Source organism: Podarcis liolepis (genome assembly GCF_965112155.1).
Source record: "Podarcis liolepis genome assembly, chromosome: Z".
NCBI classification, from domain to species: domain Eukaryota; kingdom Metazoa; phylum Chordata; class Lepidosauria; order Squamata; family Lacertidae; genus Podarcis; species Podarcis liolepis.
The window spans coordinates 18,534,303-18,547,898 of NC_139570.1; the positions used below are offsets into that span (position 1 = coordinate 18,534,303).

At 43.2% G+C, this 13,596-nt stretch overlaps 1 protein-coding gene across 2 annotated transcripts in view; it reads left to right on the forward strand.

Moving 5' to 3' along the window:
* MID2 (midline 2) overlaps positions 1-13,596 on the forward strand; it is a 211,496-nt gene that overhangs the window by 52,342 nt on the left and 145,558 nt on the right. The gene's annotated exons all lie outside the window — the stretch shown is intronic.

Sequence of the window (13,596 nt, forward strand, 5' to 3'; positions counted from 1 at the left end):
TTGGCTTCCATAATTAGGTTGCAGTGGCAGACGTTGCCTGAAGCTGCGGGGCCTGGATGGAGGCAGGCAGGCAGGCAGGCAGGCAAGCAAGCAAGCGGGATGGATGCATGGTTTGTCAGGGGCTTGTTTAACTCAGATGAATCTGTACTATTTGTGGGTGTGGGAATCTTGGTTAGCACTGCATGTTAGCTGTGTGAAAGGCCTTATTGAAGGTTTGAGGTGGTATTCCCCTTTATGAGTTATACAAAACCATAAGACTAAGGGTTCTGAGCTTAGTCATCCCCCTCATGCTGATCTTCACACCCAGCCTTAAGCCCCTTTTTCTTTGTGAGATCAAACCGCAAAACACAAGAGTAAGCCTCCACTTAAAAGTCAGCATGTAGTAGAGCCTACAGGAGTGGGAAGCAGCAAAAATATTTGGACTTTAGAAAGGGTAGAAGTGGGGCCTGCAGTGGTGGAGCACAGCTGTTCAGAGTTCCACCGGACCAGCTATGCCTTTCTCTAGGATTTTGCATTTCACTCCCCTCTCCCCCCAGTTTTCTGGTGTTTCTTCTGCCATCCAGCAGTTAGTCACCCATTTTGTGGGTGGTGAGACTTGGATTGGACTGGGGTTTTTTAAAGTGTGTGTGTGTTTTTGTGCATCTGGAAACCTTAGTGTTCTCCACAGCCTGTAGCTACCCCCTTTTGTGTGTGGATAGATAAGGACCAGCACTTAGGGATATGAGTTCACTATGGGTATACAGCAGGTGTGAGTGTGAGGTATCTTTGGCCCTACAGGTGTTGCTGCACTATAACTCCCATCATTCCTGGCCATTGGCCATGCTTGCTAGGGTTGATGGGAGTTGCAGTCCAGTAACACCTGAAGAGTCACAGCTTCCTCACACTTGGTATATATGATGGTCTGCATGGGGAATGGTGGGTCAAGGTGCACCCAGTGTGATAATGAGCCAGGGGAGAGATAGAGCTGTAAAGGGATGTAAGCAAATGCCCAGGGTTCCTTTGTTGTTGGTTTTTTTGTTTGAGGAATTCTCCGCCCTGTCAAAACACTGGAATTTTAGTATTTTCAGTGCTGTTTATCCTGGTCCAGGATGAAGTGAGAGGAAGTGTCCCACTATGGAATACATAAGCTATGGAATAAGTTTTGATAGGGTGTTGTGGTGGCCACAGCCAAAAATATATTATCATTATTATTATTATTATTATTACCCTGCCCATCTGGCTGGGTTTCCCCAGCCACTCTGGGCAGCTCCCAACAGAAAATTAAAATCATGACAAAACATCAAACATTAAAAACTTCCCTAAACAGGGCTGCCTTCAGATGTCTTCTAAAAGTTGTGTAGTTTTTTATCTCCTTGACATCTGATGGGAGGGTGGTACTGCCAAGAAGGCCCTCTGCCTGGTTCCCTGTAACCTCACTTCTCGCAGTGAGGGAACCACCAGAAAGGCCCTTAGCACTGGACCTCAGTGTCTGGGCTGAACGATGGGGGAGGAGACACTCCTTCAGATATACTGGGCATTCTGTTGGTGTCTTTAAATCATGACATTAAAAGAAAATTCAGAAAGAAGGGGTTCCCATGGGCATCTGGTGGGCCACTGTGAGAAGAGGGATGATGGACTAGAAGAGCCATTGGACTGATCCAGTGGGACTCGTCTTGTGCTCATATCTCTCATTATCAAATACTGAGGGAAAAGAACTGGAGATGGCAGTTGCCATCTTGGCTTTGATTGCAAGCTTTCCTTGGTCCATTGTATCTGTATCCTGGTTTGAATTGCCCACAAGTTCCTCGCTGGCCAGGACTTTGATGTTACCACCAGAAGTTGTTGGGCTGAGACTCCCGTTAGCCCCAGTGAGCAGGCTGGATAACCAGGGATGTTGGGATTTGTAGTCCTACGGCACCTGCAGGATCATGGATCCCTTCCCTGCCTTATATCTTCAAGGTGAACATTCCTAGAAAGGCAGAGTAATTTTTTAGTTTTGGGGGTGGGGGGGTAAATATTTTTTATTTCATTCCATCATGTATATAAAACAGAGAGAACAGTTATTTTAAAAAAGCAGATAAAAGTAAAGGATGGAAAACAAAACTATAAAGTAGGCACATAGAATAAGTGCAGTAGTTGCATGTGGGTTAAAGTAACAAATTCCAAGTAATAAAGAAGTGCGAATAAATGTTCTCTTCTCATAAAGAATATTAGAGTTATCTGATTATCCAGTACAGAGAGGCAGAATTAACTGAGAAACTTCTGGTGCTTGTTGCGAGAACCTTATTTCTTCCTGGAGAGTATATATCCTCCTGTTATGGGGTGAGTGTGGGTGAGAAAGGATTCTGTTCTCCCTTCACTCAAGCCAAGATTGTCAGTGCATATTGATGAACTACCCTGAGCTTCTTGAGACAGAGGAATCAGGCATCTCTGTGTGCTTCCTGGGCCTCTATTGGAATCTTTTTATGCTTGACTTTTTACACAGTTATGGAGGCTCTGCTGAATCTGACAGGAATCAGAATAATGTCTGGTTCTTGACCCATACGAAATGAGACATCTCTCTTTCTCTCTTATGCATTGCACCGGGGGCTGGATCTGCAAAATAATGCTAGGTTCGGAAAAATCTGGAAGCGCTCCCCGGCCATATCAGAGAAGGTGGTTTGATGGCCAGGTCTCTTGAGGAACCCAGGCTGTCTTATGACCTGAATTTTGTAAAAAAAAAATTGGAAAGAACACATTATGGAGACAGAGAGTCTACTCTGTAGGAGTCTTTGGAGCCAAACTGTCCTGGAAGAAGCATTTGGTTCAGACCAACTTTACATTAATATGCTGGAGTTGCACCATGAGACGACCTAGTATTATTTCAGCTCCTTGGGAATGTTTGCAAGTCAGATTTAAGCTGCACAGCATAATAAGCATTTTAAGCCATCCGTGTCGAGGAAAGTTTATGTCTGATGCTTTCAAATTGTGAAGAGGCGGAGCTTTTCCAAACAGTTTCATGTTTTCAGGAAGCAGCTGGTTCACTGCTGACTGCATTACAGGATTCTTGTAGATTCCATTGGTTCAGTAATGTTTTTTGGTTTGCACCTGCTCATGGAGGGATCTACAATTCCCAGAGTTTAAGACACACCTCAGTTTAAAACAGGAGTATTAAAACAGCATTATAAACAATAATTGGGGATGAGGCAGCCTCAAATGCACTTTTAAACAAAACCATGTGAATCGTCTTTCTGAAGGCTGGAAGGGAATGAACTAAACAAAGCTTTCTGAAGGAGGAGTTTGGGATCTTATGCAGTACCATGGAGAAGGCCTTGTTCCATGTTCTCATCAACTTCACTTTGGATGGTAGCAAGTCAGAGCCCAGAGGCTCCCAGAATAGCTTAACAGGCAGGAAGAATCAAACAATCTTTGTGCAGGCAGGAAGTAGACCGTGTGACGTAAGATGAGGCAGCTGCCTCACATGGTGGAGGTTACAATGGGAGATGAATTTGACTCACATGGGATGATTCACTGGGAAGGTCTCCTTTGCAAGTTCTCCACAGAGATAGAGAACTGAACCGGAGAGACAGTAATTTGGTTAAGGCAAGGACTGGTTTGGCGCACAATTGCATTGTGCAAGCATTTATTTTTTAAAAAATATAGAAATGTTAAAACTAAAGTGAGACAAGTTTCTGGTTGTTAAGAAACTCATTGAGACTTGCAATCGTATGAGCAGATGATGTTGAATTCTCACTATGCCTAGCTGAAACTACTGTAATCACAGTGCCCTGCATTGTGCTCTCTCTCTCTCCATCTCTCTCTCTCCTTGCTAACCAGAGCTAAATAATTTGTGCAAAATATGTGAACACAATTAAATTTCAGGGCTGCAGCGTTTTGACTGATCAGTCAGTAAATTGGCTTAAAAGCCTTTGCTCAGCTTACAATGTGGTGACAATCTATATGCACTCATAATAACTATTTAGTACAGGTACTTCCAAAGAACAGCAGGTGCCAAGTACAATCTTTACAGAGGCATCCCTCCTTTTTTCTCATACAGGAGAGTGTGCTTCTTCTAAGATGATGCCTGCTGCGACGCACAGGTGCATGATCCAAAAGGATGGGCTCTGATCCAAAGCTACTGTTTGGACTTGCATGCAAGCGTAATCAATGAATCGATTCCTGGCACTCACAGAGTTTAATCAGCTAAGATTTCTTCAGTTTGGTTGCGGCCCCATTAGATTTGCATAATTTAGGCAGGTCGCAGAGTTCAGCTTTTCCAGGGGCAGATTTTTCATGAAATGCTGAGTGCATTTAATCAATGAGTACATTTAGTACTGCCCAAGATGATGGGAGGGAACCAGTTGCTGGGCTAGGGCTCAGATGCAAGTCCAGATCTCTGTCTGTGATAGTTATCATTAAAAGTAATTAAAATCCTGCTGGATTGGTTTAACACTCACCCAGATAGCTCTCTGAGGGCAACAAACTTTGCAAGTACTTAACTTTTTTGAGGAGTACAGTGGTACCTTGGGTTAAGAACTTAATTCGTTCAGGAGGTCCGTTCTTAACCTGAAACTGTTCTTAACCTGAGGTACCACTTTAGCTAATGGGGCCTCCCGCTGCTGCTGTGCTGCCGGAGCACGATTTCTGTTCTCAGCCTGAAGCAAAATTCTTAACCCGAGGTACTATTTCTGGGTTAGTGGAGTCTGTAACCTGAAGCGTCTGTAACCCCAGGTACCACTGTACTGTATTTGTGTACTTTCATTTCTTCTTTTCCTTTCTCTTCCTGTTACCTTTCCTCCTTTTAGTTTCCCCTGTCTGAAATATGTGAATGGCAACAAGCAATTTTGGGTTTATAATAAGCGCTTTCGAGATGTGCCAATCCATTAGGTAATATGGTATCCACACTTCCACCTTCCACTCTTCAGCATGCAGTTGTGACTTGTCCCAAACTGCTGTGTTATCTTGCCAGATTCAAAACAGGTTTTTGTGACTGGGAAGCTTTCCGGATACTCATGGGTATGTCAAGGATTACCCAGTGGAAACCTTACCATGGGACACCGATTTGTGCAGTGTTCAGTGGGAATGTGCAAATGCACTTTGCACCTGCTCAGGGATGCTTTGCCTTTATGTCTTTATATCTGTTGGAAGCCATCCAGAATGGCTAGGGAAACCCAGTCAGATGGGTGGGGTACAAGTAATTAATAATAATAATAATAATAATAATAATAATAATAATAATCTTTCCCTTGGAGGGAAAGGAATGCTGCCCATGCTTGGAGGGGGATTCTTGGTTAGGGCTGCCAGACCTTCTTGTAAATGAGAGGGCAGTCCTACAGTTGAGACAGCTTTTTATCATTAAGTGAAACAAATTGGTATCTCGCTCCAGAGATAAGAATTCTTCCTGGGTTTTATGATGCTAAAATACTGGTGGGAAAACAAGTTTCTTATTTGTCTTAGAAAAATAACTTCATTGCACAGGAAAATATTGTTAGTAATAGACAACAACATTTGCCTAGGCAGGAAAATTATTGAGTTACTGGATTTTCAAGCTCCGGAGAATCTACAGTTGGGCAGTGCGTATTATTAGGAGGCTTAATCAAAATGTCACAAACTTGTGGCATGCTTCTGGGTTTCTCAGAACTTTTCATCAGACAGTGTGTTCCATTCAGCCAGCAGTCTCCCATCTTAGAACTGAGGCAGCATCTGCACTATACGTTTAAAACAATGTTGTGCCACTTTGAACAGCCATGGCTCCCCCTACAAAATCTTGGGAACTATAGTTTATTTTGAGATTTGCAGGAGACACCTGTCCCCTCTTACAGAGCTACAGTTCCCAGAGTGCTTTAACAACTGATGCTTCTTTGCAGGGAACTATGGGAATTGTAACTCTCTGAGGGGAATAGGGGTTTGTTGCCTCATAAACATTTTTTTGTAGTTTTTAATTTATTGGTATGTTTCCTTCTTTCTGTCCGCCCCGCCCCCCATGCTTTGTGCAACATCTCACCTAATGAAGAGTCCTGGAGAACACGGAAGCTTGCCACAAATTTGTGATATTTTGGTTGGTCCTCCTAATAAATGTATTGCCCAATTTTGGATTCTGGAGTCTTTTTCTTTTGGCTCAACATGACTATATTTTGTTTATCCTTCTGCCCAAATGAAGTCGGGAAAGGCGGACATTAAAGCAGTCATGCTGGCTTGGGGCTGGTGAAAGTTGGAGTCCAAGAGCTTCAGGAAGGGAACAGCTTCCTCCCCTCTGATCTAAACAAACATAGGGCACATCCACACTTCTGGAAAACTGCTAGGACCTGTGGACGAGCACATGGCTTCATCTCTTAAGATTGCAATACAAAATGCAGCAGCCGGATTACTGGCTGGGGTTCACTTTTAGTCTTGCATAACTCCAGTTTTAAAATAAGTGAACTGATTGCCAGCTTGTTTCCAGGCCTAATTCAAGGCACTCACATTAGTGTTTTAAAGCCCTAGAACGGGTCAGGCCCCAAATACCTGAAAGACCACTTCTTTCCCTCTTGGATGCTGAGATTGGCAGAGGGGAACTTCTTGATAGTTCCTCTAACCTCAGAGGCTTGGGGTGGTGGCAGACCAGGAGAGGGCATTCTCTGTGGCAGCCTCTAGGTTGTGGAACTCCCTCAGCACAGAGGTGTGTCTTCATTATACAGGTTTCGGTGAATGCTGCAGGCACACCTCTTTACCCTGGCTTCTGACATACTGTATTCTTAGGAAACACTTTATTTCTGTGATTGTAAGTTGTTTTAAACTGTTTTTAAACTGGGAGTAAGCCTCATTGAATTCAGTGGGATTTAGTTCTGAGCAGACATGGTTGGGATTTTGCTGCAAGTTATCTTCTGGGACATAGGAGTACAGTTGCTTGGCTATTCTCTTTACACCCCCCACCCCACTCCAAATAAAGTTTTCCTACTGAAGCCTTGAGGTCAGGTTCAAAAGTACCATATTTTTCGCCCCATAGGACATACCGGTCCATAAGGCGCACCTAGTTTTTTGGGGGGGAAATAAAGGGGGGGAAATTATTTCCCCCCCCCCAGCCCCCAGAACGGGTCCCAGAGCGATGGCAAAGTTGTGTGCAGCTTCGCCATCGCTCCCGGAGCTTGCGGGGCTGGGGGCGGGGGAAGCCTGAGCTTCCCCAGCCCCCAGAACGGGTCCGAGAGCGATGGCACAACCTCGCCATCGCTCCCGGAGCTTGCCAGGCTGGGGGGATAGCTTCCTGAAGCTTGGAGAGCAAGAGGGGTCAGTGCGCACCGACCCCGCTCGCTCTCCAGGCTTCGGCGAAAGCTTGCATTCGCCCCATAGGATGCACACACATTTCCCCTTCATTTTTGGAGGGGAAAAAGTGCGTCCTATAGGGCGACAAATACAGCATTTTGGGTTGTTTTCTGATTTATTATACCAGGATCAGGATGGTACAGTGGTACCTCGCAAGACGAATGCCTCGCAAGACGAAAAACGCGCAAGACGAAAGAGTTTTCCGTTTTTTGAGTTGTTCCACAAGACAAATTTCCCTATGGGCTTGCTTCGCAAGACGAAACGTCTTGCGAGTTTGTTTCCTTTTTCTTAAAGCCGCTAAGCCTCTAAGCCGTTAATAGCCGCTAAGCCGCTAATAGTCGTGCTTCGCAAGACGAAAAAACCGCAAGACAAAGAGACTCGCGGAACGGATTAATTTCGTCTTGCGAGGCACCACTGTAGTAGGAAAAGATGCCTTGAAATTTATACTTTCAGATAACACGTTACACTGTTTAGACAAGGAACCTATTCATGTGCTGAAGAGACACGTCTCTGCTCTGTCCTTTGACGTGTGACAGAGACGTATTTTAGGACCCACTCCAGTGGGAATTGCAATTTGTTTTAAACCAGCCAGGCACCATTCGCCTTTTGCGACTGGATGGAGATATCCAGGAGCCACTCTTGGCACCTGGCATCTCCACCTGCCTGGCTGCAGTCAGCTGGTCTGCCAGGCACAGCGGCAGCAGAAGACGTGTGTCTTTTTCTGCAGCACAACCCCCACCAGACACCTGATTTCCCAACAGTGCAGCAGCAAAAGGCACATGTTTATTTATTTTTTGCTGCTGCTGCCAGCTGAATCAGGTGTTTGGCGGGCTAGCAAAAGACGCCTTTCCTTGTGGCCATGCTACGCTGCAGACCCCTTGATTCATCTGGCAGTGGCAACAACAAAAGTTTTTTAAACAGGTATTTTTGCTGCCGCAAATCAGATGTTTGGCGGGGTAGAGTGTTAGCAAAAGACGCATCTCTTGTGGCTGCGCTAATATGCAGACCCCCTGATTCACCCAGCAGAAATATATATATATATATATACCGTATTTTTCGCTCTATAACACACAGTATTTTCCTCCTGGAAAGTAAAGGGAAATGTCTGTGCGTGTTATGGAGCGAATGCCTACGTATGGCAGGGGAATCCGCTGCAGTTGTGAGCAGTCCGTGGCTCTCTTTGAAACTGCAAAGCGGGTGTAAGCGGCTCCTGTCAGCGAGCCGAGCCGGGGAGGAGGGAGAGAAGCAGATCGGGGTTGGATCAGGGTTGGTTGCTTTAAAACAACCCCGTGCTCTATGTCCCTCTCTCTTCTCCAGTGAGCTGCTAAGTAGCAGCAAAGCTTTTCAGCCAGCCTAGCCGGGAGGAGGGAGAGAAGCAGATCAGGGTTGGATCGGGGTTGGTTGCTTTAAAACAACCCCGTGCTCTATGTCCCTGCCTGCAGTTTTTTGCTGTCCAATTTTGGATCAACCACTGTAGGGGCTGTGTGTGTGTGTGTGCTTGAGCTATCGTTCTCCTCCTCCTCCTTCCTGTTCACTCTCCCAGCGCCCCTGCGCTCTCCTGCGACTTTAGGATTGATACTGTGCGTGTGTGAGAGAGAGGGGGGGGATCGTTCTCCTTCTCTTGCTTCCCACTCCCAGTGCCCCTGCCTCTTCTGCGACTTTAGGATTGATACTCTGTGTGTGTGAGAGAGAGGGGGGTGGATCGTTCTCCTTCTCTTGCTTCCCACTCCCAGTGCCCCTGCCTCTCCTGCGACTTTAGGATTGATACTCTGTGTGTCTGTGTGTGAGAGAGGGATTGTTCTCCTCCTGCTTCCTGTTCACTCCCCCAGCGCCCCTGCGACTTTAGGGCGACTTTAGCATGGATCCACATGGATCCTCAGGATTTTTGCATTGGGCTACGCCAAACTCACCGTCAGATCACATGTCTGTGGCCACAGCATGAACCACAAAAATCATACATCCACTGTTTTGTTTAGAATATTTTTTTCTTGTTTTCCTCCTCTAAAAACTACGTGCGTGTTATGGTCTGGTGCGTGTTATAGAGCGAAAAATACGATATATATATATATATATATATATATATATATATATATATGCATGCATGCCCCTTTGCCCAATGAATCAAGCGTTTGGTGGGGTAGAGTGGTAGCAAAAGCCGTTTTCCCCTACTATGCTACCCTGTGGACCACCTGATTCCCCAGCAGCATTCCTGCCCCCCCCCCCCCCGGTGGGCTGCCTGGTCTGGTAGTGGGGCAGAAAAAAGAAAAAAAGTATGAAAAGTGGGGAATTTGTGGAAGGGAATTTGGGTCGACTTTAGAAAAAGGATTTAAGAATGAACATTGATGTATAAATTTTGATGTTGAAAAAATGGTCTTTTAAATTCAACTAAATATAAAAAGGTTAAAAATTGGGGATAAGAACTTGTTGAATTAACAATTTGGATTGGAATATAAGAAGGGGAGGTGTGGGGAAGTCAGAGAAATATGTTATACAAAAAGAAGGGTTCTAAACTGTATATGTTTTCTTTTTTTCTTTTTTCTTTTTGGTTTTTTTTGAAATGGAAAATTCTTAATAAATATCTATTAAAAAAAGGAAAAAAGAAAAAAAGGGGGGAAACACCTAGACATTTTGTTTTGACACCCACAACCTAGGTCCCAGGAGCCACATGGCTCCTAGCATTCCTATCCCAGTTTCTAACACTGTTTTAAAATGTTTTTAATGCTCTATAATATATTGCTGTAACCCATCCTGCTGCCTTCTGCTGAACAGTGGGTAATAAATCTAACAACCACCCCCTGACTTCCACTCATTACCCATTTCAAACTAAAGTTTCCAGTCACTACCAGTTTCAAATAATTTTTGTTCACCTTAAACTGGCAAAACACTCTGAAATATTCATGCTGGGTTTTGCATCGACAGGCATGTCATTTCAATCATAAAAAGGACTTTATGCTATGGATTTTCATCTCAAATACCAGGGATGTGAAAGAGAGAGAGAGAGAGAGATATGCATAAAGCAAAGAACAAAACTCTCACTGGCTTTAGAGGGATTTGCTTTGTAAACTGGTTATACAAGTCTGGGTTGAGCTTCTTCTGCAAATTTACTTTGGTAGTATAAAATGCTGGGAGGAGGTTTGTTTCGACAGAAGAGTTATGTGATGAATTGGGAGGATAAAACTGCAGGAGAGAATGGTCTGGATTAGAAGCCGCAATATGAGACAAGAAAAAATGAGAGACATTGGATTCCATTTATCACCTAGATGAGTCAAAAATATAACATGAGCAAGAATTCATATAAAACTTAGTTGTTTCTGTCATGGAATATTATAAAAATAGCCATGCAGCTTGATGCCCTTCAGATGCTGCTGAATTCCCCTCACAGTTATCATTTCCAGAATGGTCAATCCCTCTTCCCACAGAGTTCTGGGAATTGTATTTTTTTTAAAAAAAATTTTTTTATTGGTTTTACAGATTTTTTAAACATAAACAAACACATAAAAACAAACAAACACATATAATTTCATAACATTTTTTCATAAGCTTCTTTTCCGGGACTCCCCCATACCCCCCCTTTCTGCATCCCAATGTCCAAAGTATTTTTTTAGCAACTTCTAAGTATACCTTTCCAAGCTCTGTCATCTTAGTTATCTCTATAATCTGACCTTATTTCACTGTATCCTTTTGTTCCTGAAAACCACAACACTCTAACATTCATTAAGTTTATAATAGTCCTTAAGATAACTTTTGAATTTTCTCCATTCTTCTTCCACTGTCTCTTTTCCTTGGTCACGGATTCTGCCTGTCATCTCGGCCAGTATCATATAGTCCATCACTTTCATCTGCCATTCTTCCAGAGTGGGTAGATCTTGTGTCTTCCAATACTTTGCGATGAGTATTCTTGCTGCTGTTGTGGCATACATAAAGAAAGTTCTATCCTTCTTTGACACCAATTGGCCGACAATGCCCAAGAGAAAGGCCTCTGGTTTTTTGAGGAAAGTACTTTTGAGTACCTTTTTCATTTCATTATAGATCATTTCCCAGAAAGCCTTAATCTTTGGGCATGTCCACCAAAGGTGATAGAAGGTACCTTCAGTCTCCTTACATTTCCAACATTTATTATCGGGCAAGTGATAAATTTTTGCCAGCTTGACTGGGGTCATGTACCACCTATAAACCATTTTCATAATGTTTTCCTTTAAGGCATTACATGCCGTAAATTTAATACCGGTGTTCCATAACCATTCCCAGTCAGCTGACATAATGTTATGACCCACATCCTGTGCCCATTTGATCATAGCCGATTTGACTGTTTCGTCCTGTGTATTCCATTTCAGCAACAAATTATACATTCTTGATAAATTCTTAGTATTGGGTTCTAACAATTCAGTCTCTAGTTTTGATTTTTCCACCTGGAAACCAATTTTCCTGTCCTGTTTGAAAAATTCCATTATTTGATTATATTGAAACCAATTTTGTACTTTATGTTTCAATTTCTCATAACTTTGTAATTTCAACTTATCTCCATCCTGTTCCAAAATTTCCCAATACTTCGGCCATCCGACCTCCATATTGAGTTTCTTCACTGCTTTAGCCTCCACTGGTGACACCCATCTAGGGGTTTTGTTTTCCAACAGATCTTTATAAGTTCTGGGAATTGTAGCTCTTTGAGGGGAGTTCCCTTCTTAGTAGCTCTCAGCACCCTTAACAAACTACAGACCTCCAAGATTCTTTGAAGGAAGCCATGACTGTGGTATGATAACTGCTATAAATGTATACTGCTGATGAGGCCTTAAAACTGGTATTTTTACTTGTCTCTCTCCAGCTAAACAAGCTCTCAAAGTGACTTATATATATTTAAAAAACCCTACCCAAAAAACCTTGCATATTATAACAAGAATGGGGAACCCCTACTGATGTTGATGGACCCAACTCCCATCTGCCTCAGCTAGTGTGACTAATGGCGAGAGATGTTGGGAGTTGCAGTCAAACAATCTTAGAGCATCTGATGGTCACACATGCGTTATTACAGGGTGGGGGGGCACCCATGCATTATAACTTATGTTAATTAACACAATAATACCTTTACTTACTCTTCAGCAACCTGGAATTCTATGAAGGGTTTTTGGTCAAGGATTCTCAGTTATTTCTCCCGAACTGAAATTCCCAAGATTCTTTGGGATCCCAACGTAAGTTGTCATATATAGGTTTATGACATGTGCAGTTCTTGAGCAAGTATAGTTGTCAGGACTGAGGATATTGAAAGTGAGGGTGACCTTGTAGTACTTTACTACATTGGTCTTCAATGGTGGGTCGGGACCCACGACTAGGTCACTTCCTGATCCAAGGGCAAGTCACAGCAGCAGCCCTGCCACCATGCAAATATATGGTGAGAAGTTAAGAAATGGGTCCCCAAATGCGTGTTTGAGTTAAAGGTGCATCCTGGGTATGAAAAGGTCGAAGATGGTTACTGCTTTACAGGACAGCTGCCTCCAACGTGCAGCTGTTTTGTTTCACACACAAAAGGGCACACCCACACCATATATTTAAAGCACCTGACTTCCCCCAAATAATTCTGGGAAGTGTAGTTTGTTAAGAGTTGTTGAGCGTTGTTAGGAGACCCCTATTCTTACAGAGCTACAGTTCTGAAAGTGGTTTAGGACTCAGTCTCTCTTCCCTTCAGACTCTGATAAATGTTAAAGTGGCATAAAAGTGCTTTAAATGTATGATGTGCTTGTGACCAAAATGAGGAAGTAGATGGGTTGGTCCATAAGAAAAATTCCAACATCCACATTAGGCCAATCAAAATGATACTAAATAATGTGCAAACTGATGAAGATGCTTTTGAGAACTTAAAAGTTTGCACAAAGTTTTGCAGTGCTTTCATCAGGCTATTAAAAGTATTGCCCTAATATGGATTTGGGAATCTTGTTTGTTTTTAACACTTTCATCCCACCTTTTTGTGGAATAAAAATATAAACCCGGAAATAAAATAAAACTGCTGCACTAAAAAGAAAAAGAAAAAATGCAAATATGCAGCAATAGCAGGATCATAACAAAAAATTCCCAACAAAATATTGCTATTGGCTTTAAATAAAAAAGAATGCCTGCCTAGATAAAACAAGCTTTAATAGCCAACTAAAGAGTTGGCAGATTAATATCCTTTTCCAAGGGTCTGTGTAGCTCAGGGGTACTGACAGTACAGTCATGGCTTATTCTTGGAGACTGTGTCTTGAGGGGGCAACACACACACACACACACACACACACACACACACACACACACTGCTTTGTCCTGCAGAGGGGATTTTTGTAACTTAGTGACTCTTGCCAGCAGAGTCTC